Here is a 27,522-nt window from a genome sequence, read left to right as displayed (position 1 = left end):
AAACACAGGTTTTTGCTGAGGGCAGGTTTTGCTGACCACAATGGAGACATACCCAACAGTTAGGATCACCATCATTATAGGGCAGTGATAGCTCTTTATCTTTGTAGTACAAAAACATAGTCACTTTCCCCTTTTTATCTCTGCATTCCTCCTCCAAATATCTTTCTTTAGCAATAGCGCATGAAGTATGGCACTTTTTAAGTCCCTTGACCATATCTACTGAGTAGATCTAAAAATGTAACAAACCAAAATCCAAACAAGATATTCTCCGAATCTAGAATGTCTGTTAGATTTCCTAAAGCTCAAAAATCCAAAGAAATCTTATTAAACAGTGCATTTCACTTTGTTTAGGAATGCTTTGCCTTGCAAAACTGATGTGTTCACAGTAAGCCAGAGAAAGGGGGAGTTGTTTACACGAGGCTGCAAAAAAATTTGACAGAAATTTTCCCTGTCCTCTTGCTTCGAATTTAGATTTTAACAGCTGCAGTCAGTCACTTACGACAAAAAACTCTCAGAACTCTTGAGACCACACACAGCAGGGAGATCATCCGTCGTTTGGGCTGGTCCTCGTGGGTCGAGAAAAACCATCCCCCAGGCTTGTAGAGCTGTTCGATGAACACAGATAAGCTACAAATTTATAAAGAAATCAGTAGACTTACAGCATTCCGTGGAGTTGATCAGGCCCTGGTCGAACAGCCCTAGATCGCCCTGGACGGTTAGAGGTGTCGGTCCACCAGACTTGGCTCTTCCCTCGAGTGTGGTCCAGGGAACAGAATCCCACTTCTGACACCAACTGTCAAGGATGGTTGCGGAAGAGGCCTTAAAATGTGCGTGACTGCTGCTGTATAGTGCTGAGTGTCGACATAAAGAAATATACAGCAGACAATATGTTGGTATAAAACTCTTTCTGATAACACTTGGGGACTCTGAGTTTTCTTGCTGAGAGAGTTCTCAAAGAAAGTTCTGCCTTTATTTTATGGAAGCACATTAGTTTTTACATTTGACAAAAGAGGGAGATTAGTTATGACATCAAAATCATCATGTTACATTTTGATTGGTTAGTTGAGCTTATCTCTATATATTAGCATATTTAAGCATTTATTTATTTCTTGGCCAAACTTCATTTATGCAGCTCTTTTCACTCAGACTGGATAAACTCAGATCTTTGTCCTTCCATACAAGCTGTATCTGCTTCAAATGTTTTGTCTTCTGACGGCTCATCTTGGGCCTCCTGGCGTCATTCCAAGGTCTCAATCTTAGTTGGAAGCAAAGAGCAAGCTGGATATAGAGGTTAAAAGTAGATAACAAATATCTTTTTTCAGTATTATAAATGTCATATAAATATATAAGTATTAATATATATTGATCGGCAGTCAGAATCACTTTAATCAACTTGTCAGACGTGGTAAACAGAACCTAGTACAGACCATCATATCTGGGTACAAGAGTGCTGCTAATGTGTTTCTTTGTCAAGACCCAGTCACCAGGCTTGAGGGAATGTGTGCCTTTTAATAAGATCAGGATCTGGAAGGGAAGCCCCAGGTGGGCTTCCCTTCTATCTTGGCTGAGGTTGGCGTGGTTAATAGAACCTAGTACGGACCATCATATCTGGGTACAAGAGTGTTGCTAATGTGTTTCTTTGTCAAGACCCAGTTGCCAGGCTTGAGAGAATGTGTGCCTTTTTATAAGATCAGGATCTGGAAGTGAAGCAAACACTCAACCATCTATGTTAGACAGTTGTTTGTTAATTTCAGCAACATATTTGGCCATTGACTAATATTTCAACTGCATTTGTTGTGGGTAATAAACCCCTTATCTAGGACTGGACCCAAACAGTATCTCATATGGAGTTAACTTGTGTGGGGACTTTAGGGTGTGCCTTAAACTAAACAGGGCTATTGGTAGATTCTGCACCCAATTCATGCCCGTTTTTCTCATCATTTTAAGCAGTTTTGATTTTAGAATTCCATTTAGTCTTTCCACGTTGCTACTGCTCTGAGGTCTGTAGTAGGGTGTGTGGAAGGCTAAGTGAGACCCTAGTATTTTCCATATGGTGGGAGTTGGCTCATACCTTGCTGGATTGCCTTCTGCACAGATAAGACAGGCTTGACAGTACTTGACCAGGGCTGTTGTGATTCCTGGAGCAATCCACAATTTGCTCATCAGATCCTTCATGGTGGTTTTGGATGGATGAGTGGGTACATGAGCCAGAGCTGCAATCAATGAATACAATGCTCGGGGTAAGCACACTTTCTTCTCGAGTCCATAGTCCAGATCCTTCCTGAGATGCTCCTCTCTTCTTCCACATTTCCTTCTCATCCTGATTTTCATGCTCTTGCATCACCTGTAATAGGTCCCCATGAGACTTGCTATGGATCCTCTTGTTTGGTTTCCATTAAGCAGACAGCAGTCTCTTCCTTTCCTTTGCCTCCCACTTTTTTCTCTCCCACTTCCGCCTTCTTTGCTACTTGATCCACCAGTGCATTCCCTCTTGCCACCTGTTTTGGCAGTAGTACTGCTGACAATTCCATTGCATGCATCCTACGCCATCTTGCAAGCTTGTGTCAAAGCCCGTAATTCAGCCTCATGGGCAGACTGATCTGGCCATAACTGTTCCATGTGCAACACTTGGTGCTCAGATGTTACTGCAAAGCCAGAATGGTGCCTGCCCTTGTCATCCGCAAACTAGGAGATATCCATGAACCACACGTGGTCTGGGTGGTCCAAGGGTGTATCTTGCACAGTAGGAGGTGGTCCAACTTCATCGTCCATCAATGTGAGGCAGTCATGTGGTTCCCCACCATAAAGGGATTCTGTGGAAGCCCAGAGATCTTGTTCTTGAAGTACTTCTTCTGCCTGTGAGGTCAATTTTGTTTACTTCATCCTTCTGCTCACACTGCCCCTTGGTAGAGGAAGAAGAGCAGCTGGGTTAAGAATGTGACAGCGCTGAATTTTAATGTTGTCCGGTAGCAGTAGATTGCACTGGAGTCATAGGTGACGGGTAGCTGTGAGGTGCCGTGGGTGAATTTGCTGAAGAATGGCTGAGATGTCATGAGGAGCCAGAACTGTAAGAGGGTGTCCAAGCACTATGTAAGAGGTTGCATCCAGGGGGGGAACTGGCTGAGTGCACAGCTCCAACACAAGAAGGGGCCACTAAGGTTACAGTGTACAAATGTAGTATCCCAAGTAGATTCTGGCCTCCGTGAGCTTGGGTGAGGACAGGCGTGGCCTTGTCTTTCCGTAACATAGAGCCGGAATGGAAGGGCATAATTGGGGATACCCAGTGCTGGTTCAGAGGAAATGGAGGTCTTAAGTGAGTGAAAGGAGTGGACAGCAGCTGCAGTGAGTAAGAAGGGTGTTTGAGGATCCCTGAGAATGCAGCCACACACTGGTTGCATGAGGAGGGAGGCACCCTGTATCTATGTGCGACAATAGGAGACAAGGCCCAAGAAAGTTTGAAGCTGGTGTGGAGTTCCCGGTTCATGGATATCAGAGATGGCCTTACACCCTTAGTCCGTAAGGTGTTTGGCTCCTTGGCTGATGCAGTGGCCTAGGAAAACCAATTTAGGAAGACTAAGTTGGAGTTTCAGCCTGAATCCGCCAGGAAAGTCAAGAGTGAAGTGGTGGTGTGGAGGCCGACTGCCTGGTCAGGAGCACAGAGTAGCAGGTCATCCACGTATTGTAGGACCTCCAACTTCTGGTTGTTGGGCTTGCCAAGGTTCGAGTACAGAGACCATGGCTTTGCTGAAGGATGAAGGGCTATTTTGGGCCCCTTGTGACATCACTGTCCAAGTGTATTGGCCTCCATCATGGGTGAAGGCAAACTGAAACTGGCAGTCTTTTGCCAGAAAGATTTAGAAGTAAGTGTTGGCCAAATCGATCACAGTGAAGATAGCGGGAGGAGGAATGCCATCACAGTAACCTCATTTACTGTCTGTAGGTCTTGCACCATGCGGTATTCTACAAGTCTTCCTTTCTCATGCTTCTTCTGAACTGGGTAAAAAGGTGTATTACATGGGGACGTTGTCAGTGTGATTGCTCCACTTTCAAGTAGAGACATGACTTGCTTAGAGATGGCTGTAAGTTGTGAAGCTGCAGCGAGGTAAGCGGGAGAGGGTGCGTAATAGAGTTGTGCTGAACAGTCCCCTCAAGCCCTGTACAAGGAAGATGCATATCAGTAAACCAGGAGCGAGGTATGGCCTGATTATGTAGAACACTGCATGCTGCACCAGTGTTGACCAGGAAGGGAAGTTCCCACCCTCCCACTGTGAGTGTTACTTGTGGGGGAGTTTTTAGGGCCATACACACAGTTTCCCTTAATGTCACTGGCTTGCTGACTTCCTATGCTGTTGTGGAGGGAGATGTTGGACTCATCTTGTGCAGCTTTGTGGACGGCCCATAGGTAAAGATTGCAGCAGTTCCTCTTTATGTGACCAGGTTTGCAGCACCAAAAACAGCGTCTGGTTGGGGGCAGATCCTCAGGACTTCCAGTCATGGCTGCCAGCACAGCTGTCTTTTGCCTCTTAGTGGAGACTTCCAATCCCTTTGCTATCTGAACCAGGGCTTGCATATCTAGCATTCTCTGTTCAGGACGGCAAGTAGTCAGGATTTATAACTGGGAAGAGAGAGATTGGATTGACACAAGGGTTTGGCCCAAGGGAAATTAAGAGACCAGCCTGAGGCGCTGGCTGGGGAATAGATAATCCAATCAAGGACCAATATATGGAGGGTTACTTTAAACCAATTTCCCAAAAGATCACCAAAGAGATGATCCACTAATCCCCTAAATTTCCCATATATTTAAAACTGTAATCTTTATTAGTAATTCAAAACACCAAAGAAACAAAGGGTTAAAAGTATCAGTGTGTCTCTCTTCCCATAGTATTAGTCATTCTAATGCCACTCTGGCATCACCCATTCTCAATCTGTCTGTGTGCACCTGCAGTGTGCACACAGTAAGGGAAGAACATACACTGTATATTAAAACCTACTCGCGGCCCCCCTCGGCTGGGGAATAGATGGCGCTGCGCCAGGGGCGGTACTCATGATAGTGTGGCAGTGTGGGTGTCAAGCTCCACAAAAGAAACAAGTCTCTCGGAGGGTTTCTGTTGATCACATACACTACACACCCATCCCTCCTCTTTTTTTCCGTGCCATTATAGGGCTGTGGCAGCCCATCATAAATTTGCTGCCCCCTGTCTTTTCAAATTCTATACTACAGTCCAGCCACACACAGACCGTGTCTCTAAATCATAATCCTCCAGTTTGCCTTGCTTCTCTCAGAGGAGACTCTGCCACGTCACTAAATTGAGTATTCCTCCCTTAATTATTTCATAGAAAAAACAATCACCTCCAAGGAAGGGTGGAACGCAGGCGCTGAAGGACCAGGCAATTCTCAGGACAACATAACATTTATAACATTTATTCCCAGTATGCAACGCGTTTCGCGCATAAGCGCTTCATCAGGCACATGGGCAGGGGAACAGGAAACACTATTTATACACTCCAAACAAGATTAACCCCTCATTGTCAGACACAATCATCCAATGGGGGAGTGACAACATACAACAAAAATTAACCATTCACTGTGTCTGGTTAACCATTAACCCCTTCAGGACGGAGCCCATTTTGGCCTTAAGGACCGGAGCGTTTTTTTGCACATCTGACCACTGTCAATCTGACCACTGTCACTTTAAACATTAATAACTCTGGAATGCTTTTACTTATCAATCTGATTCCGAGATTGTTTTTTCGTGACATATTCTACTTTAACATAGTGGTAAAATTTTGTGGTAACTTGCATCCTTTCTTGGTGAAAAATCCCAAAATTTGATGAAAAATTTGAAAATTTAGCATTTTTCTAACTTTGAAGCTCTCTGCTTGTAAGGAAAATGGATATTCCAAATATTTATTTTATTTTATTCACAAATACAATATGTCTACTTTATGTTTGCATCATAAAATTGACGTGTTTTTACTTTTGGAAGACACCAGAGGGCTTCAAAGTTCAGCAGCAATTTTCCAATTTTTCACAAAATTTTCAAACTCACTATTTTTCAGGGACCAGTTCAGGTTTGAAGTGGATTTGAAGGGTCTTCATATTAGAAATACCCCACAAATGACCCCATTATAAAAACCGCACCCCCCAAAGTATTCAAAATGACATTCAGTCAGAGTTTTAACCCTTTAGGTGTTTCACAGGAATAGCAGCAAAGTGAAGGAGAAAATTCACAATCTTCATTTTTTACACTTGCATTTTCTTGTAGACCCAATTTTTGAATTTTTACAAGGGGTAAAAGGAGAAAATGTATACTTTTATTTGTAGCCCAATTTCTCTCGAGTAAGCACATACCTCATATGTCTATGTAAAGTGTTCGGCGGGCGCAGTAGAGGGCTCAGAAGGGAAGGAGCGACAAGGGGATTTTGGAGAGTACGTTTTTCAGAAATGGTTTTTGGGGGGCATGTTGCATTTAGGAAGCCCCTATGGTGCCAGAACAGCAAAAAAAAACACATGCCATACCATTTTGGAAACTAGACCCCATGAGGAACGTAACAAGGAATTAAGTGAGCCTTAATACCCCACAGGTGTTTCACGACTTTTGCATATGTAAAAAAATAAAAATAAATTTTCACTAAAATGTGTGTTTCCCCCCAAATTTCACATTTTTGCAAGGGTTAATAGCAGAAAATACCCCCCAAAATTTGTAACCCCATCTCTTCTGAGTATGGAGGTACCCCATAAGTTGGCATGAAGTGCATTACGGGCGAACTACAATGCTCAGAAGAGAAGGAGTCATATTTGGCTTTTTGAGAGCAAATTTTGCTCGGGGGCATGTCGCATTTAGGAAGCCCCTATGGTGCCAGGACAGCAAAATAACCCCCACATGGCACACCATTTTGGAAACTAGACCCCTTGAGGAATGTAACAAGGGGTACAGTGAGCATTTACCCCCCACTGGTGTCTGTCAGATCTTTGGAACAGTGGGCTGTACAAAATTTTTTATTTGCACAGCCCATTGTTCCAAAGATCTGTCAGACACCAGTGGGGTGTAAATTCTCACTGCACCCCTCATTACATTCCGTGAGGGGTGTAGTTTCCGAAATGGGGTCACATGTGTTTTTTTTTTCTTTTTTGCGTTTGTCAAAACCGCTGTAACAATCAGCCACCCCTGTGCAAATCACCTCAAATGTACATGGCGCACTCTCCCTTCTGAGCCTTGTTGTGCGCCCCCAGAGCACTTTGCGCCCACATATGGGGTATCTCCGTACTCGGGAGAAATTGCATTACAAATTTTGGGGGGCTTTTTTCCCCTTTACCTCTTGTCAAAATGAAAAGTATAGGGCAACACCAGCATGTTAGTGTAAAAAATATTTATTTTTTTACACCAACATGCTGGTGTAGACCCCAACTTCCCCTTTTCATAAGGGGTGAAAAGAGAAAAAGCCCCCAAAAATTTGTTAGGCAATTTCTCCCGAGTACGGCGATACCCCATATGTGACCCTAAACTGTTTCCTTGAAATACGACAGGGCTCCGAAGTGAGAGCGCCATGCGCATTTGAGGCCTGAATTAGGGATTTGCATAGGGGTGGACATAGGGGTATTCTACGCCAGTGATTCCCAAACAGGGTGCCTCCAGCTGTTGCAAAACTCCCAGCATGCTTGGACAGTCAACGGCTGTCCGGCAATACTGGGAGTTGTTGTTTTGCAACAGCTGGAGGCTCCATTTTGGAAACAGTGGCGTACCAGACGTTTTTCATTTTTATTGGGGAGGGGAGGGGGGCTGTGTAGGGGTATGTGTTTATGTAGTGTTTTTTACTTTTTATTTTATTTTGTGTTAGTGTAGTGTAGTGTTTTTAGGAGACAGTCACGCGGGCGGGGGATTACAGCGAGTTTCCCGCTGCGAGTTTGAGCTGCCGCGCAAAATTTGCTGCATCGCAAACTTGCAGCCTGATACTCACTGTAAGCCCCTGCCCATGTGAATGTACCCTGTACATTCACAAGGGGGGGGGACCTCCAGCTGTTGCAAAACTACAACTCCCAGCATGCACAGTCTATCAGTGCATGCTGGCAGTTATAGTTTTGCAACAGCTGGAGGCACAAGGGTTGGGAAACACTGAGTTAGGAAACAGACAATGTTTCCCAACCAGTGTGCCTCCAGTTGTTGCAAAACCACAACTCCCAGCATGCCCAGGCAGCCGAAGGGCATATTGGGAGTAGTGGTTACGTAACAGCTGGAGGAGAACAGTTTGGGGACCACTGTGTAGTGGTGTCCAAGCTGCAGCCCTCCAGATGTTGCAAAACTACAACTCCCAGTATGCCAAAACTGTCCAGGCATGCTGGGAGTTGTAGTTCTGCAACATCTGAAGGGCCAGATGTTACAGCACTACAACTCCCAGCATGCCTGGACAGTAAGGGCATGCTGAGGATGTGTAGTTTTGCAACATCTGGAAGGGCACAGTGGTCTCCAAACTGTGGACCTCCAGATGTTGCAAAACTGCAACTCCCAGCATGCCCAGACGCCAAGGGCTGTCTGGGCATGCTGGGAGTTGTAGTTTACAGGGTCCCATTACAGCAATGCACGTCGCTTTACGGCGACGTGCATTGCTGTAAAGGGCCCGACCGCGGCTGAAGATCTACTCACCTGTCGCCGCCGCCGCCGCCTTCTTCCTCGCCGGGATCCGGGTCTTCAGGGACGAGGTAAGTACCGGGGCCGGTCCCCAGCACTCCCCCGTCCCCCGCCGCGTCCTGCGGTCTTCCTCCCGTCCTCTCCGGACTTCAAGGGGCCAGGCAGGGCGGGAGGAAGTAACCGCCCCCCCTCCTGCGATTGGTCGGTTAACTAACCGACAGATCGCAGGGTATAGGAGGAGGTGGCCGGCTTGCCACCTCGCTCCTATACTCCAGCATGGTCCTGGCTGTCTGTGACAGCCGGGATCATGCGAAATTACCGGGCGGTCAGGTCCCAGAGACCCGATCAGCCCGGTATCGCCGCAGATCGCAAGGGCGATTTCCCTTGCGATTTGCGGCGATCGCCGACATGGGGGGCCTACATGGCCCCCCTCGGCGTTTGCCCTGGATGCCTGCTGAAGGATTTCAGCAGGCATCCGCTTCCGATCTCTGCCCGGGGCGCGGCAGAGACCGGAGAAACACCAGGACGTACTAGTACGTCCTGGGTCCTTAAAGCCCAGGGTGCCAGGACGTTCTAGTAAGTCCTGGGTCCTTAAGGGGTTAAACATGATGTCACAGGATGAGTCATCAGGTAGGTGGGGACAGGAATCCTTTTTCCTGGGCTGTTGGAATTCCACATGGAGGCAGAGCTAACATTGGAGCCCACTGGAAGCTGCAGCAGTAAGGGCAGCATGATGTGGAGGAGACCACAGGCTGATGGGTCCTTGTGGGTGGCAAAGTGGCTCAGTGGTTCTCACTGTTACCTTGCAGTGCTGGGATCCAGCAGAGTCCAGCAGTTTGTATATTCAACATGTGTTTGCTTATATTTTATCACAAAATCTTAAACAAAATGATAGGTTCATTTGGATTTCAGATTGTGAGTCCAATTGTGAATAATAATAATCTCTGTACCGCGCTGTGGAATAAGTTGGCGCTATGTAAATAATAGAATTGTAATATGATGAGTAGAGAGGCTACTTCAACTCTCTGCTTGTCAGTACTACATGTCATGTCACCAAACAATGTACTGCTAAGGTGAACTTGCAACAGAATCCCAGGGTATTGAAGCCATGCCCTGGGGACCACTAAAGCCCCACCCAAGGGTTGGCTCCAACCTTTTCCATAACTATTGACAACATTGTTTGAGGTCAGTAATGCTTGTTTAAAGACTGGACAGTGGTCTTAACCCTGTGCTCCAAAATTACAGGTTACCTACCATCTATAGTGTGTGTATTCCAGGACTACAACTCAATTGCACATGGTGGGTGATGTAGTCCTACAACAGGTAAAAGATGCAGTATATAAGGAAAATAGTTTATTTGATAATATAACTCACAGTTGACAGAAAAAAGTGGTTGCAGATACCATCTAGTATAAAATTCGGGAGGGCTCCAATCATATTTTTTGTCCTTTGTGAATTTACACAGGGAAATCATACAAACGCCTTGCAGATGTTGCTCTTGGCAGAATATGAACCCAGAACCCCAGTACTGCAAGGCAACAATGCTAACCACCGCTGACATGCACTTGTAGTATCACAGAGTCCCACATTTCGCTGTTATATATAAGCATATATATCTAGATTTGAACCAGCAACTACAATACAAACAGAATGCACTGTTGATATCTGTGATATCTTCAGTACACGGGTAAACGCTAAATAAATCAACACTTGCCGAGGGTGGTTGTACCAACCAAGTACAACATTGGATATGGTGTGTAAACTTGAGATTCCCTGCAGCCACTCCTTGCCATGGTAAGACTTCCAGGTGCTGGCAGGATCAAACATGCGCTGGAAGTCCTCTGATAAGAACAAGTTTATTTACCCATAATGCGCTCAAATAGACATACCATAAAAATATTATGATATATGATATAAATGATATATACAAAAACATAAAAAAAAAAAAAAATATATATATATATATATATATATATATATATATATATATCAAATATATGATATGTAAAAATATATATTATATTATAGATTTTTTTATAGTATGTTTTTAAATTATGGGTAAAAAAACTTCCAGCGCCTAATTGATCCTGCCGGCACCTGGAGAAAATTTGTTTGGTATACGTAGATTTGAACGAGCTGAATTATTCTGTGTAAAAATACCCTAAGGCTGCAAAGTATGATTGTAGAGTTCACAATTCAACTCCAGGTAGGTTTAATTCCTAAGAGCCAAGAACCCAGAAGAGAAGACAGTTAAAGGGGTACTCCGCTGCCCTGTGTCGGAAGCTCCACTCCCCAGCGTCCGGAAGTTTATTGTTCCGGACACTGTGTGCGGGCTTCCGTGTTCAGGGCTGCCCCTCGTGACGTCACGCCCACCCCCTTCGAGACGTCCCGCCTGCCCCCTCAACGAAAGTCTATGGGAAGGGGGTGTGACGGCCATTGCGCCCACTTCGCATAGACTTTCGCTGAGGGGGCAGGCGTGATGTCACGAAGGGGGCGGATGTGACGTCACGAGGGGTGGCCCTGAACACGGAAGCCTGCACACAGCGTTTGGAACAATAAACTTCCGGACACTGGGGAGCGGAGCTTCCGACAAAGGGCAGCGGAGTACCCCTTTAAAGTGGAAGACTGTAATGACTATGCCTATTACTGTAATGACCTTCCAACAGTCCCATTTTTGATGAGAGTGTCCTGGGAAACAGACCATGTTCCCCAAAATGGGCATTTCTGGGACTTTTTATAGTTATAATTAAGCATTTAGGGACAAGGCTTAAAATATCCCATAAAGGGGCACCCTATGTTGGGAGGCATAGTAAAGTGTTAAAAAATACGGCAAGCTGTTTTGCTAGCCTAACTCAATGAGCCTCTATCGGCCATGTAATATGTAAATAAAAATTAATGTTAAATAGTGGTAAACACAAAATTTTGTCTAGGTTTGACAGAAACATTACAAAAAAAAGAATAAAAAAAAAAAAAGAAAGTAGTTTTGATCATTAAAAGAAAATCATGTTAATAGCCTAACAAGAAAAGTTATAGCCACAACACACATCCTAAAAACAGCTAAACTGTATATGCTCTTGAAGGTCCAGGGTTAGCTGGACCTGAACTAGTTAACCATTTGACTTGAAATCCCCCCCCCCTTCCCCAATAGGAGCGGGTAACTTTTTGTCATCTAGACCACTTTAGGTTTCTAGTACACGCTTATTTATCGATTTGCTCATAAATACAAACACATAAAAATGACACATGAAATGAAGAGTGCCCCCAATTTATGATCACTCTCAAAAGCCTTTATTGCATTCAATATAGCTGTTATTGGATCTTACAAATTAATGACCCACAAGTTTTCTTACAGATCCCAAAAGAAATTGTTCCACATAAGGTCGGGAAAATGCTTTTATTTTGTGATTGTGAAGGAACATTATGAAACAAAGGGCCGTAACACATGGATGATCTAATCTTGGGTGTTAATATAGTCGCTGGTGTGACCATGGTGTGAACCTTTCCCTAAAGTAACTTGTGTCCTGAGATGATTCATTATTCTCCTGGAATATAAATTGTTATCTGAATACAATTACTCTGATTATTGCAATTAACAAACCACCTGGAAAATAACTCATCAGGTTCATCCTTCACTAAAGGCCGTACACATAAGACTTTGATTGTAATGTGGGAGAAGGTGGTTATTAAAGAATTACTGCAGATTTATGAAAATGTATACATATATTTATGCTTATGTCATGCATAGGCACATACTGAATTAGAATTTAGAGGTTGGAATCTTTTGCATGCCTTATATATACCTATTTTGGCATGCATGGGTTGTCGGCCATTTTGATTCCTATTTTCCAGTTGTTCATGTTTTCTGGAATTACTCGTCCGTGTTTGACCTGAAGGGTTAAACTTCCTTGAGAGCTTTGTTTATTTTGGTTGCTGGGACTACACCTCTGTGCTTCTGGGTGTGGTCCAGTTTGCAACCAATTAGAGTCTGCCTGTTAGCTTCACAGGCATATATTAGAAAGTCTTTTGTAGTCTTTCCTCACCTGTGAAAGTTCTTGTAACTGACCTAGCTACCTCTGTACTGTTATTATTGATTCTGGTTCTGTGACTCTTGGCTCGGCTTTTGACCATTCTTTGACTTTCTCTTACTGTACTTCATTCCCTCTTGGCTTGGACTCGGCTCGTTTACTGCATATTTGTGTGTGTGCATGTTTAGATTTATTTTCTGTTAGTTTTGCGTGCATCCAGCTGTTCCCTACCTTTGTTAGTTTTTTTGTAGTTTATTGTTTTGGCTGTGACTGCCCATCACTTATATAGGAAGGGACTGGCACCTTGGTTGTGGACCCGCTTCCTAGGGTGGGTACACAAGTAGGCAGGGACAGAGGGAGTGGGCAAGTTCATGGCTGCACTCTATGACATTTTCGTGACATTTTCCTTCTGAGATCGTTCTAATAATGCAGCATTTATTTTCTATGATGCATTAGGCCTTGAAGAGACATATTAAGTGGAGTTTCATCATGCTGAACTTGTTCTTAAAGGGCATTCTGCCCCTAGACATATTATCCCCTATCCAAAATATAGGGGATAGGATGTCTGATCGCAGGAGTCCCACTGCTGGAACCCTCGCGATCCCTCCCTTCGACATGAATAGAAGGGGCATGGCGGGACATCACAGTTCTTGTCTCAAAAATCCAGAATGCTGGGTGCTGTACGAGATCACAGGGGGTCCCAGCAGTGGGACCCCCGTGATTACACATCTTAACCCCTATCCAAAGGATGACTAGGGGCGGAATACCCCTTTAAGTAATGAAAAAGATAGATATGTGACATAGAACTTTTATCATGTGAGGTATATATATTAGGCATGTGTCCTTGTGGTAGGTTATTCTTTCAGGTCTCATAGAAAGGAGTACAGTCTCAGGCTCCATGTCATAGCATCCACTAGAGAATATGCACGTAGAAGAGACTTGCAGTGTGGGTTGGGAATATAATACACTGCAGCTTATAAATCTATGGACTCACTAACTATATCACTGCTCAACTAGTCTTTAAGATAAAACAAACATAACTCCAGCTGCACTCTGTGAATAGTGGTGCTGTAGGGGGGGGGGGGGGGATCAAAGCAAAACTGGGTGGATAGGAGTCTGAAAGTTGCCAGGAGGAATTTAATAGGTAAACATAAAAACCTATATTTCGCAAAAGGTTAGCCACACAAAACAGACTACTTCCTGTTATGCATGAAAGTTGTTTTCTAAAGGTCTGAGTGGTGGTCACATGACTCATCTGCAATAAGGTAGAATTAAATAGACCGGAGAGAACTCCAAGTCCAAGAAGAGAGTAGCCTTCCCACAGGCTCTGCTTTTCCCTGCCTGCGACCCGCTGTGAATGTCATTGCTCTGCATGGCTGCCAGGTCATGCCTCCTCCACTACTCTGCAAGCATTAAGTGTTTGCTGGCCAGTTGTAAGTAGATACATATACTGATGACTTTGCCCACTGCCCTAGCTTTTCAATAGGATTGAGGTCACTGGACGATGGAGGCCACACCATGACTTTCTCTCCTTTTATCCTCATAGCAGCCATTGATGCAGAGGGATTCTTTGCAGCTTAAGATGGTGCATTGTCATGCATGAACTTAATTTTATTAAGGAAAGCATAGTTCTTCCTTCTGTACCAAGGAAGAAAGTGGTCAGTCAGAAACTCCACATACTTTGCAGAGGTCATTATACACCTTCGGGGACCCTAAAGGGGCCGACCAGCTTTTATCCCATGATTCCAGCCCAAAACATGACTCCACCACCGCCTTGCTGATGTAACAGCCTTGTTGGAACAGGGTGACCATCCACCAACCATCCACTACTCCATCCATCTGGACCATCCAGGGTTGAGCCCATCTATTTTTCTGCCCAATGCAGCTATTTCTGCTTGTGAGCATTGGTTAGTGGTTGCCGAATAGAATATTTTTATGATAGAATAGGTTTATGCACAGTTGCAAGACTCTGGAGGACTCTACACCTTGTTGTCAGTGGGACTCCAGAGGCACCAGCAGCTTAAAATATCTGTTTGCTGCTATGTAATGGTATTTTAGCAGCTGTCCTCTTGATTTGATGCATGGATCAGGCAGAAATCTTCCTCAATGTGCCTTTATCTGCACAAACCCATCTGTGCTCTAAATAATGCCATGATCACGCTTAAGTTTTCGTGAAATATCTATGTTTCCATTCACTCTTTTCGGCAGCAGAGAGATCCTTTTTCTTCCCCATATTGCTTGAAAATGGTGCTCTGCTTAATAATGGGGAACACCCACCTTTAGTAGTTTTTCCTTAACCTCTTAAGGACGTACCTGTTCACCCTGCGCCCGGTCCCGGTATATAACGCGGGGTCACGGAGTCAGTCTCGGCAGCTAATGAAAGCAGGGACCCTGGGCAATTAGCGTGTGGCACCAATCATTGTGCCGCATGCTATTATCCCTTTAGATGCGGCGTTCAAAGTTGATAGCCACATCTAAAATGAAAGTATAAGCTTCCTGGGCAGTCGGGCAGATCATCGCGGTGAAATCACGATGTCCCAATCAGCTAGAACGCGAGCAGAGGTCCCCTTACCTGCCTCCATCCCATCCAATCGGCGATTGATTGCTCCAAGCCTGAAATCTAGGCTTGAGCAATCGACAGCCAATAACACTGATCTTTGCCGTGTCTTTGTAGCAGATCAGTGTGTGCAGTGTAATAGCCACTAGGAGGGGCTATAACACTGCAAAAAAAGAGTGAAAAAATGTTAATAAAGATCATTTAACACCTTCCCTAATAAAAGTAAGAATCACCCCCCTTTTCCCATTTAAAAAAAAAAAAACTGTGTGAATAAAAATAAACATATGTTGTATCGCCACCTGCGGAAATGTCTGAACTATAAAAATATATCATTTCTTAAACCGCACGGTCAATGGCATACGCGCAAAAAAAATTCCAAAGTCCAAAATTGCGTATTTTTGGTCACTTTTTATATCATGAAAAAATGAATAAAAAGTGATCAAAAAGTTTGATTAATATAAAAATGATACTGATAAAAACTTCAGATCACGGCGCAAAAAATTAGCTCTCATACCGGCCCGTACACGGAAAAATTTATAGGGGTCAGAAAATGACAATTTTAAACATAATTTTTCCTGCATGTGGTAATGATTTTTTTTTATAAGTAATACAAAATCAAACCTATATAAGTAGGGTATCATTTTAACGATATTGACCTACAGAATAAAGATAAGGTGTCATTTTTACCGAAAATGCACTTTGTAGAAACGGAAGCCCACAAAAATTACAAAATGGCATTTTTTCTTCAATTTTGTCGCACAATGAATTTTTTTCCCACTTCGCCGTGGATATTTTGGTAAAATAACTAATGTCACTGCAAAGTAGAATTGGTGGCGCAAAAAATACGCCATAATATGGAATTTTAGGTGCAAAATTGAAAGCGTTATGATTTTTAGAAGGTGATGAGGAAAAAATGAAAATGCAAATATGGAAAAACCTTGCGTCCTTAAGGGGTTAAATTGGGCTCACTTGGCAATCTAATTATCCCAGGTGTCCAAGACTGTTTTCAGTGATCAAAAGAGCCCTGAGACACAATGCCATCCATGTGTTAAACTGAAAAATGTAATATTTAATCTTTGGGACACTTAAATATAATTTGCATAATAATTTGGAACAGGGTGTGTGTGTGTGTGTATATATATATATATATATATATATATATATATATATACACAGTCATGGCTGTGAATGTTGGCACCCCTGAAATTTTTCAGGAAAATGAAGTAACGGTATTTCTCAAAGAAAAGGATTGCAGTGACACATGTTTTGCTATACACATGTTTATTTCCTTTGTGTGTATTGGAACTAAACCAAAAAAGGGAGGAAAAAAAGCAAATTGGACATAATGTCACACCAAACACCAAAAATGGTCTGGACAAAATTATTGGCACCCTTAACTTAATATTTGGTTGCACACTCTTTGGAAAAAATAACTGAAATCTGTTGCTTCCTATAACCATCAATAAGCTTCTTACACCTTGTTAGGCAAGGTTCACACTACGGAATTTCTGTGCAGAATTTCTGCTGGAGATTGAGCCGGCAGCGCTAGGACCGAGCAGACTGCATTCCTGCCCCCATAGACTGCAATGCACTTCTGGGTGGATCTTTTGGGAGATCTGCTCAGAAATGCATTGCCATCTATGGGGACGGCAATGTAGACCGCGCGGTCATAGTGCCGCTGGCTCGATCTCCGGCAGAAATTGTACCAAGAAATTCCACAGTGTGAACCTAGCCTAAGACACTCTCCTTTGCAAACTGTTCCAGGTCTCTCTTATTGGAAGGGCGCCTTTTCCCAACAGCAATTTTAAGATCTCTCCACATGTGTTCAATGGGATTTAGATCTGGATTCATTGCTGGACACCTCAGAACTCTCCAATACTTTGTTGCCATCCATTTCTGAGTGCTTTTTGACATATGTTTGGGGTAATTGTCCTGCTAGAAGACCCAAGATCTCAGAGGCAAAGCCAGCTTTCTGACACTGGGCTGTTCAGTGCGACCCAAAATCCGTTGGTAATCCTCAGATTTCATGATGCCTTGCACACATTCAAGGCACCCAGTGCCCGAGGCAGTAAAACAACCCCAAAAACATAATTGAACTGTGTTCTTTTCTTTGTAGGTCTCATTCCGTTTTCGGTAAACAGTAGTATTATGTGCTTTACCAAAAAGCTCTATCTTGGTCTCATCTGTCCACAAGACGTTTTCCCAGAAGGATTTTGGCTTACTCAAGTCCATTTTGGCAAAATGTAGTCTTGATTTTTTATGTCTCTGTGTTAGCATTGAGGTCCTCCTGGGTCTCCTGTTATAGCATTTCATTTCATTTAAACATCAATGGATAGTTCACGCTTACACTGATGCTCCCTGAGCCTGCAGGACAGCTTAAATATCTTTGGAATTTGTTTGGGGCTGCTTATCCACCATCCGGACACCTTTTAATAAATTTTTCTCTTTTGTCCATGCCCAGGGAGATTAGCTACAGTGCCATAGGCGGCAAAGTTCTTGATAATGTTGCGCACTGTGGACAAAGGCAAATCTAGATCTCTAGAGATAGACTTGTAACCTTGAGATTGTTGATATTTTTCCACAGTTTTGGTTCTGAAGTCCTCAGACAGTTCTCTTCTCCTCTTTCTGTTGTTCATGCTTAGTGTGGCACACACAGACACACAATGAAAAGACTAAGTGAACTTCTCTCCTTTTTATCTGCTTTCAGGTGTGAATTTGATATTGCCCACACCTGTTACTTGCCCCAGGTGTGTTTAAAGGGGTATCCCGGTGAAAACCTTTTTTCTTTTAAATCAACTGGTGGCAGAAAGTTAAACATATTTGTAAATTACTTCTATTAAAAAATCTTAATCCTTCCTGTGCTTATTAGCTGCTGAATACTACAGAGGAAATTCTTTTCTTTTTGGAATGCTCTCTGATGACATCACGAGCACAGTTCTCTCTGCTGACATTATTATAATAATAATAACGCTTTATTTATTGTTGTCCTTAGTGGGATTTGAACCCAAGTCCCCAGCACTGCAAGGCTGCAGTGCTAACCACTGAGACACCATGCTGCCCTTAGCATACATCTGCTATGCATGGTTGCTAAAATGGACAGAGATGTCAGCAGAGAGCACTGTGCTCGTGATGTCATCAGTGTTCCAAAAAGAAAGGAATTTCCTCTGTAGCATTCAGCAGCTAATAAGTACTCGAAGGATTAATATTTTTTAATAGAAGTAATTTACAAATATGTTTAACTTTCTGCCACCAGTTGAGCATCACATGCTTGAAACAATCTCATTTTTCTACAATTTTGAAAGGGTGCCAATAATTTTGTCCAGCCCATTTTTCGAGTTTGGTGTGACATTATGTCCAATTTGCTTTATATCTTCTCTTTTTTGGTTTAGTTTCAATACACACAAAGGGAAAAAACATGTGTATAGCAAAACATGTTACTGCAATCCTTTTCTTTGAGAAATACTTAATTTTACAGAAAAAATTTGGGGGTGCCAACATTTGTGGCCAGGATTGTGTGTGTGTATATATATATATATATATATATATATATATATGCACACTACTCAAAAAAACTAAAGGGAGCACTTAAACAACACAATGTAACTCCAAGTCAATCACACTTCTGTGAAATCACACTGTCCACTCAGGAAGCAAAACTGATTGACAATCAATTTCACATTCTGTTGTGCAAATGGAACAGACAACAGGTTGAAATTATAGGCAAGTAGCAAAACACTGCCAATAAAGGAGTGGTTCTGCAGGTGGTGACCACAGACCACTTATGGGTACCTATGCTTCCTGGCTGATTTTTTGTTCACTTTTGAATGCTTGTGGTGGTTTCACTCTAGTGGTAGCATGAGACGTAGTCTACCACACAAGTGGCTTAGGTAGTACAGCTCATCCAGGATTGCACATCAATGCGAGCTGTGGCAGGAAGGTTTGCTGTGTCTGTCAGTGTAGTGTCCAGAGCATGGAGGTGCTACTAGAAGACAGGCCAGTACATTAGGAGACGTGGAGGAGGCCGTAGGAGGGCAACAACCAAGCATTAAAGTCGCTACCTCTGCCTTTGTGCAAGGAGGAGCAGGAGGAGTAATCCCAGAGTCCTGCAAAATGACCTCCAGAAATGTGCATGTGTCCACTCAAACGGTCAGAAACAGAGTCCATGAGGGTGGTATGAGGTCCCGACGTCCACAGGTGGGGGTTGTGCTTACAGCACCACTGGTGCCCTGTTCTCTTCACAGATAAAAGCAGGTTCACACTGAGCACATGTGACAGGCATGGGACCGAGTCTGGAGACGCCGTGGAGAACGTTCTGCTGTCTGCAACATCCTCCAGCATGACCGGTTTGGAAGTGGGTCTGTAATGGTGTGGGGTGGCATTTCTTTGGGGGGCCTCCATGTGCTTGCCAGAGGTAGCCTGACTGCTATTAGATACTGAGATGAGATCCTCAGACCCTTTGTGAGACCATATGTTGGCAGTTGGCCCTGGGTTCCTCCTAATGCGAGACAATGCTAGACCTCATGTGGCTGGAGTGTGTCAGCAGTTCCTGCAAGAGGAAGGCATTGATCCTATGGATTGGCCCCTCCCATTCCCCAAACCTGAATCCGATTGAGCACATCTGCGACATCATGTCTCGCTCCATCCACCAACGCCACCTTGCACCATAGACTGTCCAGGAGCATGCCCAGACATGTGAGGGCCACACACACTACTGAGCCTCATTTGACTTGTTTTGAGGACATAACATCAAAGTTGGATCAGCCTGTAGTGTGGTTTTCCACTTTGATTTTGAGTGTGACTCCATATCCAGACCTCCATGGGTTGATAAATTTGATTTTCATTGATAATTTTTGTGTGATTTTGTTGTCAGCACATTCAACTATGTAAAGACGAAAGTATTTCATATGATTAGTTCATTCATTCAGATCTAGGATGAGTTATCTTAATGTTTCCTTTATTCATGTATGCCATACCCCACAGTGATGTCACAGTATAAGGCTAATATACAGTAATGTCACATCACTGTATATTAACCTTATACTGTGACATCACTGTTTATTAACCCTGTACTGTGACATCACTGTATATTAACCCTGTTCTGTGAAATTACTGTGCATATATTAACTCTGTACTGTGATGTCACTGTCCATATTAACCTTGTATTGTAACTTACAGTGCAAGGTTAATATGCACAGTGATGTCACAGTACAGGGTTAATATGCACAATGACATCACAGTACAGGGTTTATATATGCACAGTGATGTCACAGTACAGGGACAATACACACAGTGATGCTACAGTACAGAGACAATACACGTAGTGATGCCACAGTACAGGGACAATACACGCAGTGACAACACAGTGCATGGACAATGCAGACAGTGATGTCGTAGTGCAGAGATAATATAGATAATATATCACAGTACAAAGGGCAATACACATGGAAGTATGTAAAGTGATGGGGATGGTGCTTTATAAAGGAACCTAACATGTTTGTCTGGGAGATTCTGCAGAGACAAGTCTTGGACAGGGGAAGTCTTCATGGAGATCTAAACCAGATAGAGAAGAAAAGGACAACTGAATGGTTTTCATCAGAGAAGATGTAATCTGTGAGTAACCAGATGTAACTGTAATCACTTGCATGGTCTGCAGATCACCCGTGTACAGCTGGTATCTTCCTCTGTATGGTCACTGTATGTGGGAATATTGGACTTTGTAAAGTAGAGTTTATTCAGTACCAGAATTGTGGTATTAGTCAGTCACAATGGTAGTTGTGTCTACCATTATTTTTCCTCACTGGTAATGCACACAACTAGTGTGCACCTTTGCACGTATTTCCTTTAGTTTGAAGATGCTGACTATTTTAGTTTTTTGCACTGGTAGTTTTGGTAATATTGGTCTAAGTATACTAGATTTAGTCAGTAATAGTAATATTTATGTTGATAATATTTCCTCCATGTATACTGGTAATATTGGTCTCAGTATACTGGATTTGGTCAGTAACAGTATGGCAGTAATATATGTATGAGGATTAGACATGAGCGAATTTTTGAAAAATTCAGCCGATTCGCCAAATTTTCCCCCAAAACTTTTTTTGGTCCGAATTTATTTGCGGAGAACTGCTATTAAAAAAAGCTTTTTCTGGCTTACAGAGAGCCTCAATAAGGGTGTAGAACACTTTGCCTTGCTGTAACACGCATAGGGAGTGGGCTGGGTTAGGGAAATAATACTGTTGTTCAGTATGACATGCAGAATAGAGGCGTCGCTATTAGAATCACTGTCGCAGAGCAGCACAATGACAGAGCCTGGAGGTGGCATTTTTATGAAAAGACCATAAAGTGGCTAAATGACACAGCGTGAAGGTGGCGGCAGCATTAGGAGACCATATAGTGGGCAATGACCCAGCCTGGAGGTGGCAACAGCCTGGCGAGACCATAAGGCCTCACAATTGAAAAGATTAAAGATATTTTTTTAACATTTAAATTGAAGATTTCAAATAGATGAACCTAAATTTTTTTTTTTATGTGGCAGCAGCATGAGGAGACAACATGACGGTACAGTGACACAGCCTGGAGGTGGCAGCAGAAAGAGGAGACCATATAGTTGCTGAATGACACAGCCTAGAGTTGGCGGCAGTAAGAGGGGACCATATAGTGGCTGAATTACACAGCCTGGGGGTGGCGGAAGCATGAGGAGACCATATAGTGGCTGAAAGGCACAGCCTAGAGTTGGCGGCAGCATGAGGAGACCATATAGTGGCTGAAGGACACAGCCTGGAGGTGGCATCAGCATGAGGATAACATATGGTGCAGTATGAGACAGCCTGGAGATAGCATCAGCATGAGGAGAACATATGGTGGCAGAATGACACAGCCTGGAGGTGGCATCAGCATGAGGAGAACATATGGGGGAGAATAACACAGCCTAGAGGTGGCATTAGCATGAGGAGAACATATGGTGGCAGAATGAGACAGCCTGGAGCTAGCATCAGCATGAGGAGAACATATAGTGGCAGTAAGAGACAGCCTGGAGGTGGCATCAGCATGAGGAGAACATATGGTGGCAGAATGAGACATCCAGGAGCTGGCATCGGTATGAGGAGAACATATGGTGGCAGAATGAGACAGCCTGGAGCTGGCATCAGCATGAGGAGAACATATGGTGGCAGAATGACACAGGTTACACAGGGGAATCCCCCTATCTGCTTGAATCATCAAGAAATCGGTGATAGCTTTTCTCTGTTCATATAGTCGATCCAACATATAGCGGGTGGAATTCCAACGTGTGGAAACTTTGCAAATCAGATTATGTTGGGGGATACAGTTCTGACACTGCAGCTCAAGGAGGGTGTGCTTTGCGGTGTACGAGTGGCTGAAGTACATACAAAGTTTCCTTCCCATTGATAGGATATCTTGCAAATGGGGGGGACACTTCAGGAACCACTTGACAACCAGATTGACCATGTGTGCTATGCAGGACACATGGCTCAGGCTTCCTAGTCACAGCACAGACAAGATGTTCTTCCCGTTGTTGGTCCACATGGTTTCCATTTCCAGTTTTCGTGAAGTAAGCCATGATTTGATTTCTTTCTGAATAACTTTTAGCAGTTCCTCACCTTTTGTGACTCTGTTCGCCAAGGCAAACCATATGAAGAACAGAGTGACACCACCGTGCCCTGCACACATGATATGCTGGAGGGGCACTGAGACTTGTCCGTACAGTGGAGACTCAGAACATGGTGGAGGATGAGGAGGCGGAGTCGCACACTTTCTCAGGACCAACGGCCTGAGAGCATGGAAACGGCGTGACCTGTCCAAGTTGCTGTTGTGGCTGTGCAGAAACCACATTCACAAAGTGGGCCGTAAAGGACATGTATTGTCCCTGACCATAGTTACAGCTCCACACGTCAGTGCTGCCGTGCACTTTGGTACACACCGACAGGCTCAAGGACTGGCCTCCTTCTGTTCCTCAAAATTGTGCAGGGCTGGTACAGCCTTTTTCACAAAGAAAAGACAACTTGGGACTCTCCACTTCAACTCGGCACAAGCCATCAGTTCTCTGAAAGGTGCAGAGTCCACCACTTGAAAGGGAACGGACTGCAGCACCAGCAACTTGAACAGGAGCACATTCAGCTTCTGCGTCATTGGATGAGTGGACGCATACTGTTGTCTCTTGAACATGGCTTTGCCGATGGATTTCTGGCAGAATGACTGACTTGAAGTAGTCGGAGCAGGAGCATCTGGAACGACAGAAGATGAGTATGACATACAGCTCCCTTCGGCTGAGGTAGTGGAGCCTTGGCTGTCTGAAACAGAGAGCGGCATGCCACTGGGTGATGCAGCAGGCTGGACCACCATATCGGAGCCACGGTTCTCCCAGGCCGCTTTATGGTGATGCTGCATATGTTGACGCAGGGACCCTGGCCACGCTTCACCTTCTGCCGACTCATCTTGCATGTGGCATTGTTAACCTCCTCTGGATGCTTGATGGTAAACTGCCACACCGCCGAGTAGCTGATTTTGCCACCAACAGTCCGAACTGATTGACTGCTACTGCCGCCGGCTCCAGGAACCGCTGTTCCACTACCTCCCATAAAGGTAGGCTGCTGTGAAGCAGGTGGTCTACCCCGGGCACATTTGGCTCCAGACTTCCCACTTCTGCCACCATGCTGACTTCCAACCATGTTATCACCTTGCTGGTGCAGCTGCTGCCTCACGGGCAACCTGCAACCCTCTTCTCCCGATATTGATGAAGCCCCTTCTGCACCCGGCTCCCAATTGCGATCGGCTTCATCATCATCGAGTTGTGTCTGCACGTCACTGATGTCCTCCTCAGGTTCCTCAACAGTGTCTGCTTCAGGACCCTGAACCCTGGAAGCCTGACTACTTGCTCGCGGATGTATCTGTCTGATACCAGGAGCTCAGGACTCTCGCTGTGACTCCTGCTGCCTCTAGTCTGCTGCGACCTCTGCCTGCGCCTGATGAATTTAGTCCTCTGCCACTCCTGTGCACGTCCTGGCACTTCCCTGTCTGTCATACTTGTACAACAGCTGTTCGTATATGAGGGGAGGACAATGCGCTCCACTACGCTTAAAACAGTATTTGTCTAGAACAGTAGGAGGTGTGTACTTTGGGCTGGCCTTTCACAGTAACTAGGCCCTTAAGACTTTAACAGGAACAAAATGGTACACCACCTATGTACGCACAGGTTACGCTTAATAGAGGACAATACGCTCCGCTACGCAAACTGTATTAGGCACTATTAGCAGATGATTTTGGCTTTTAATGCTCTGCTCACCCAAATTGGCTGGCTATTGTTAGCTTTTCAGTTTCTGTACACACTAGTGCTGCAGCACACAGTCACTGTGTAATACACCCAAAATTGCACTTTCTCTCTCAATCTCTCTCCCTTCCCTATCAGTGCTTCTAGGCTGGATTTGAGCTTGAGGTGAATCGCTGCTGTAAAAATGCTTTTCTGTGCAACACACACTGCTGTCTGTCCCGCAGACTGGCCGCAAGATGGCTGCCGATTATATAGGGTGACATAACAGGGGTGGCTGGCTGCTGATAGGGTGCATGCTGCATGTGATTCAGGGTCATCCCGCCTTCCCGTGTTCCCACCTTCCCAGCGTTCCTTGCCCCATGTCCTGATATGTGGAGCTGCCATCTTAGATGCCTGGAGCACACTAAATGGAGTTTAATGAAGCGATTTGTGAGATCGAATTGCGGCGTTATCCGGATTCGTTGCGAAGCAAATTTATCCTGAACTTCGTAAGGAATTTGGATCCGTCAGATTCGATTCGCTCATCCCAAGTGATGGTAATATTCTTCCTTGTATACTGTGGTATTAGTAATATTGGTCTCAGTATATAGGGTTTAGTCAGTATATAGGGTTTAATCCATCGTATGATGGAAATATGCATGGTGATAATATTTCTTCTTGTATACTGGTAATATTGTTCTCAGTATACAGGATTTGGTCAGTAACAGTATGATGGCAATATGTATGGTGATAATATTCCTCCTTGTATACTGAGATTATTTGTAGTAATGTCTAAGTATATAGGATTTGGTCAGTAAGTGTATGATAGTAATATGTATGGTGATAATATTCCTCCTTGCTTACTAGTTTTATTAGTAGTATTGATCTCAGTACACTGGACAAAATTTGCCTTGGGGCTCATAGGACACTAGTTATGCCCCTAATTATATACCTGTGCTGCTTAAGCTTGGGGCTGCGGTGACAGTGTGACCATCTCACAGCTGATTGAATCACCATGTGAAGTCTGCAGAAAACTATATGGGGCCTCATGTTTAAGTTTCGCCTAAGGCCACACAAAGTCTAGAGGTGCCTCTGGATATATAGATAGATATGAGATACAGTTGATAGATAGATATATAGATATCAAAGGAAGGCAGCGGCACTCACGGAATGCAGGTGAATAGTGTGTGGCTTTATTCACAAAGCATCAAGAAATAGCGACGTTTCAGCCTTCTCACAAGGCCTTTGTCAAGCAATGGTAAGTACACAGTTCTGAGTATATATACATATCAGGTGTGATACAATTAGTGACATAATCAATGACGTAGTATGTTTACAAAATAAACCGCAAGCCACATGTGCGTTATGATCATAGGTGTGCGGGCACAAATACAAACACTACATATACATCAGGTATCCGGCGCCCATAAACTCAATCAAATAGTGCAAAACAAATAAAATTGCTGTACATAAAGAGTCCAAACAATAAGTCCTATTGAGCAAGATTGGTGTACCTTCCGGTGGGGAGGAGGAGTCCCGGCACATGCGTCACACGCCGGAGCCTGTGGAAACACTGTATGGGGTACGGTGCAGACAGCGTTCGCACCATTTCCGGTGCAGGGCAGAGGATGACGTGGATAAACAATAGCACATGGATCTCTGTGCGCATGCGTCTTGTTAGTTCGGTGGAGAGTGCGCCATCTTGGGTCCTGGCAACCCCATACTTCCGATCCTGCATGAGCTTTTGTACTGCCTAACGCTAGTTATACTAGCACATCGTGGGGGTGGGGAAGCACCCATGTAAAGGGGCGGTTGTCTCAGAACGGTATCCATTCTTACAGACTTACCCGATTCGCTGTCTATCCCTGGTGGTTGCCCATCTGGGTGACAGTGTATCGGTCCGCTCACTGTTTCTGGGTCTTCCGGGCATCCACCTGACCATCTTTGTGTTCGGCTGTACATTTGCTCGTATCTGTGGTAATGGGGTGTTCGGTACCCAGATGTGTAGACCATGGTAAAATGTGAGTCGTAGCTATACCCAACAGTGTTCTCCATGTCCAGCGTGTTCCACATGTGTCGCTCTCCACCTCCTCCTAGGGAAAGGCAAAAAAAAAGGGTGAATACACACATAGTAGTAATAAAAAAGTACTTCAACCTACACCTATGACGATGGGGGTATTCCCTAACATACAATACATTGGAGACATATATGATCAGGGGTTACAAATTTTGTGACTAATTTTATATTCAGTATTGAGACCTGCTGGTTTCAAAGTGTTCAAAGTATAAATCCATCTAAGTTCCCTTCTTTTTAGTAGACTCACACGGTCACCACCTTTCTTGAGGGGCGGTATGTGGTCAATTAACATGAACCGTAAATCTTTTTCAGTATGTCCTAAGTCATCAAAATGTTTCGCGACCGGGAGATCTTGTCGTTTTCTTCTGATCGTGTACCTGTGATGATTAATTCTGGTCTTAAAATCCCAAGTGGTCTCCCCTATATAGAGTAATCTGCAGGGACACCAAAGAACGTAAACTATGTAGCTGGAGTTACAGGTTAAATAGTGTTTGATTGGGAATTCCTGACCAGTAGTGGGATGAATGAATTTTTTACCCTTGGGCATTAAGGGGCAATTAATACATGATCTACATGGGAACGAGCCAGGATTTGCACTGGTGATAAAGCCCTGGGTAGGCCCCCGTGGTGATACGTCTGCTTTTACCAGGCGATCTCTAAGGTTGCCTGGTCTGCGGTATGACATAAGGGGCGGGGTCTTAAATTCGGTGACCTTCTCATAGCCGTCTCGCAGGATGTGCCAGTGTTTCCTAAATATACCTGCCACTCTCCCCGAGAAGCCTGAAAAGGTGGAGACAAAAGCGATGCGAGGGAATACATCTCTCTGATGGGAGGTATCAACCATATTGGGGTCCGAGTGTAAAATTTTATTCTTGCATTGGTCTATTAACTTATGAGGATAACCACGTTCAGCAAAGCTGGACGCCATCTTGTCAAGAGCTGGCCCCAACCTGTCTTTGGAGGTGATTATCCTC

Source organism: Hyla sarda, chromosome 3 (genome assembly GCF_029499605.1).
Source record: "Hyla sarda isolate aHylSar1 chromosome 3, aHylSar1.hap1, whole genome shotgun sequence".
NCBI lineage: Eukaryota > Metazoa > Chordata > Amphibia > Anura > Hylidae > Hyla > Hyla sarda.
The sequence above is the reverse complement of the archived record's forward strand: the minus strand, read 5'-3'. Positions refer to the sequence as shown.